This window comes from Nannobrachium achirus, assembly GCF_963921795.1.
Source record: "Nannobrachium achirus genome assembly, chromosome: 12".
Lineage (NCBI taxonomy): Eukaryota > Metazoa > Chordata > Actinopteri > Myctophiformes > Myctophidae > Nannobrachium > Nannobrachium achirus.
This window is the reverse complement of record NC_137832.1, coordinates 14,021,292-14,025,521: the sequence shown is the minus strand read 5'-3', so window position 1 is coordinate 14,025,521 and position 4,230 is coordinate 14,021,292. Positions and strand designations below refer to the sequence as shown.

Sequence of the window (4,230 nt, the reverse complement as noted above, 5' to 3'; positions counted from 1 at the left end):
AATTAAAGAGGCGTTGTGTGCTTGTAGATCGGCTGTTTTCACTACTTTTGTGCGACAGCCTTGTTTGATGAAGCAGGGCTTTGCGAAAAAATGTACACATTTGAAACTTGGAGATACAAGGTTTCTGCCCGACAGTGACGATTTACTTTGTTGGCCGCCCAGCCCCCAAAATGGAACGAAGGCCAACATTATGTTTACAGCAGAATTGAGCAGACATACAGATTAGAGCTTTGGAATCAGTGTCTAAATAATTAATTAATTGATACGTGCACTGCTGCGCAAGGTCATGAGTCATGACATGATGTCCTCCTGATATATACATCATACAATTTGATTTGGAATATAGCCTACTACTGCTGCTTTATTATGGTGAAGAAGGTTTGTAAGATATATAGGATAGGATATGCTATTCTGTTCTGTTCTGGTGGGTGCAAGCACAAACGTTCTGTGTCTGGTTCGCGCTCCTCTGCTCTGTGCCAAATTCTGTCTGTCTGTCTGTCTGTCTGTCTACCTGTCTGTCTGTCTGCCCACAGCGTGGCAGCCAGGCAAAATGCCTGGCCAGGCGAAAGGACCAAATCTGTTAAGGCGAATAAGTTATAGGCGAATGGGCTGGTGACCGTGGGAGGTGCTCTCCATTCCGGTAGAAGCTGGTGAGCAGCTCCTGGAAGTCCATTTTGTTTCAGGTTCAGGTTTAGTCCAAAAGTGCTCCAATGTGGCGAATAGCACATTGTGTCTCAACGGGGGACAGGTGTCTCAACGGCGGACAGGCGGTGATGATGTGGCCAGTGGTCGCACATGCTGCTCCTGCTGTAGACAGATCCATGCTGCTCTCTCGGAGGTCACAGTGGCAATCCACAAGGCTTCAGAGTCAGCCGCAACGTTGACCTTCCTGGCATGTTTGGGCTTCATCTGTGGAGAAAAACAGAGTTTGTGTAAATTTGGAGTGCCCCAACTAATTGCGACTTAAGGTTGCCATGAGAAATGTCACAGCTTATCTCCGTGTAGACGTGTGTGTGTACACATTTTTACATATGGGTTGGTTCCCTTGATACATCCGGTGACATCACCTATGTAAAAGTCCATATATGGGTATTCCCCAGAATCATTTATGCCCATATATGGAGATTCCTGATTAAGCCCATATCTAACAGAACTGCATAATGGAATTGCCCATATGTGGAGGAAGACAGCCCATATTATGTGCGGCTGGTTCAGACAGGGATCTCCATGTATGGGCATAAAAGGGACGTACTGTACATGGATCTCCATATAGTATATGGGTAACTGGTCCGATATACATCACTGGCCAGATGGCCAAGAATTGTCGCCCTGAGGCGTCTTACTAGTTTAGTAATCGTAATCAAATCGGCACATAATCGCTGGAATTTCTATTAATACCGTGCTAAAGAACTAAAACAGGGTTCCCACAGCTTTTTATCAATTAATTTCCAAAACTGCGTTGCGAGACGTTGTGAGCATGTAGATCGGCTATTTTCACAATTTCTGCCTCTAATATTTGACAATTTGGCCCATGTTTAATTTGTCATTTCAGAGGTATTAACCAAATCAATAACCAAAGACAATGCATAGCTATTTTTTCCAGGGCCTTCCAGGAGCCTTGATCAATTCCAAAACTTTTCCAGTACTGGAAAAATATGATTCTAATCTCAAAATATTTCCAGGAATTTCATGACCGTGGGAACCCTGGTAATAATTGTGACAGGCCTACCTGGTGCTTATGGGGTTGGCTGGGATGATGGTGACGTAGCTGGTCTGTGGGGCTGGGGCACCGTGGCAGCCTGCATCTTCCTCGTCGATGAAGCGAATGTTCTTGGGCCTTTCTTTGAACTGGTAGGCCAGGATGCCCCGCTGGTAGTAATACACACACACACACACACACACACACACACACACACACACACACACACACACACACACACACACACACACACACACACACACACACACACACACATTACTCAGGGTTCCCACAAATGTTTTCCAATTAATTTCCAAAACTTTTCCAGAATATTTAACCCAATATACAGGACTATATAACAATAATTCAGCTCAATAACATGTTGCTTACTCCTATGCACAATGCCCAAAGACAGGTAGTGTATGCCAGTGGTTCTCAACCTTTTCAGGCCGTGACCCCCGAAATAATCATGTTTTTACTGGGGACCCGGCACCCTGACGAGCACTAAAGAGTTGAGAAATTTTGTATAACTCTGTTCTATTGTGAAAATAGCAGATCTACATGCTCACAACGCCTCGCAACGTTGTGAGCATGAAGATCGGCTATTTTCACAATTTCTGCCTCTAATATTCAAAGAATGCATAGCTATTTCTCCTGGACCTTCCAGGACTGTTTCAAAATATTTCCAGTAATTTCATGACCGTGGGAACCCTGCTAAAAATATGACTTGAATATTTATTTTTAAATTACCTATTTGAAAAGAACACGGTTACCATTTAGCCTGACAAATGTGTAGCTATTTTTAATCAGAATGTATAAGGTAATAGCTAAACAAATGCCACAATCTGATTCATTGCTTAAATAATTGACAGATTAAACAACGTTTTCAGGCCAAGGACCCATTAGTTGAGAGAGATTGAAGCAGGGACCCCCACAACCTGTTCATAGATTGATTAGATTCCATATAGTTTCATTGTTTGACAGCACAATCATCAGTGTATTTTCATGTCAATTTGTGTTTTCAGATATTTAACCACTTGAACTGTCAATATTAATAAACTTGACCTTTCACTCTGTACTTAGTCTGCTCTTTTCCCCTATTCACCAAAGCTCTCTGCCTAAAATAGGAGATCTGCTATTTTTGGCTAGATTTCTCAGAATATGGATGCTAGGGTTCAAGTGGTTAATAAACAAAAGTTTCTATCACTCAAAGATTTGGAAGACCCCCCTGTAGTAACTCTGGGGACCCCCGGACCCCCTGTTGAAGTAAAGAACAGCGGCTTTACCTATCACTTTAATACTGACAACAAAGCATTCAAGGCATGCTAAGGGGGTCCCTGCTTGCTTCATCCCTCTCTCAGCTAAGGGGTCCCTGCTTCAGCAGGGACCCCTTAGCTTTAATAGGGGGACCCCTTAGCTGAGAGAGAGAGAGAGACAAAGCTGCTTAATCTCTCAGCTAAGGGTCCCTCTCTGTCAGCTAAGGGGTCCCTGCTTCATCTGTCTCAGCTAAGGGGTCCTTGCTTCATCTGTCTTTCAGCTAGGGGGTCCCTGCTTCATCTCTCTCTCAGCTAAGGGGTCCCTGCTTCATCTCTCTCTCAGCTAAGGGGTCCCTGCTTCATCTCTCTCAGTTAAGGGGTCCCTGCTTCATCTCTCTCTCAACTAAGGGGTCCCTGCTTCATCTCTCTCTCAGCTAAGGGGTCCCTGCTTCATCTCACTCTCTCAGCTAAGGGGTCCCTGCTTCATCTCTCTCAGCTAAGGGGTCCCTGATTCATCTCTTCCCAAATAATTATTAAAAATAAATGAGGAAAAAAAACGGCCTGCTCACATAGGAGGGTAATATGAGTCAACAGAAAAATAATAATGGGTGTTTTTAATGAATCTATCATGGTGGAATGTCCCTTTAAGTGAGTCGCAAAGATAAACATACAGATTACAGACTACACATCCTGACATGTAACAACATAAACCCCCGTCATTGTATCTTACCTGAATGGACTTATACCCAGGAATCGTTCATAAATCCACCACGCTTCTTGTTCCTGATGTAAACAATCCTCCACAGTCCACACACAGAGCGGAAGACGAAACAGCAGGTCATTCAGTAAACTGTAGGACAAATGCAACTGGGTTAAGGCCGTGGAAGATTGTGATTGGCTCTCTCCACCTTAACCCAGTTGCTTTTTTTATACACTCGGACTGAAAGACCTGCAAAAAATACTCTCCCACTGCGTGACGCTGGCCCTGTGACGTCAGTCTTCAAAATAATAAATAACATATTATCGTTTTGCTTACTTTATTCACTCAAAATATAACGTTGGTCCTTGCATTGCACATCCTTGGAAAGCATAAAATCGCCTTATTTTTTACACAGAGTCAAGAGATGAGGGTTTCATAAAACAACAACTGTAGGACATTTGATAAAATATCAACATCAAGCCAGCCACTCTATTGGCCAGCATATGCGCGGTGCATGCTGGGTAATCCATTGCTGTGGATAAATAAATGCTTTTTGCCAAGTCATCCTTTCACAT

The 4,230-nt window shown here is 43.4% G+C and overlaps 1 long non-coding RNA gene across 1 annotated transcript; it reads right to left on the bottom strand.

Moving 5' to 3' along the window:
- Positions 1–872: 872 nt before the first annotated feature.
- Positions 873–3,757, bottom strand: LOC308295181. The gene is made up of 3 exons (XR_013962560.1): positions 3,686–3,757; positions 1,730–1,869; positions 873–909 (listed from the first exon to the last, which is right to left on the bottom strand). It is a non-coding gene; the product is annotated as an uncharacterized lncRNA (long non-coding RNA).
- Between the last annotated feature and the right edge of the window lie 473 nt (positions 3,758–4,230).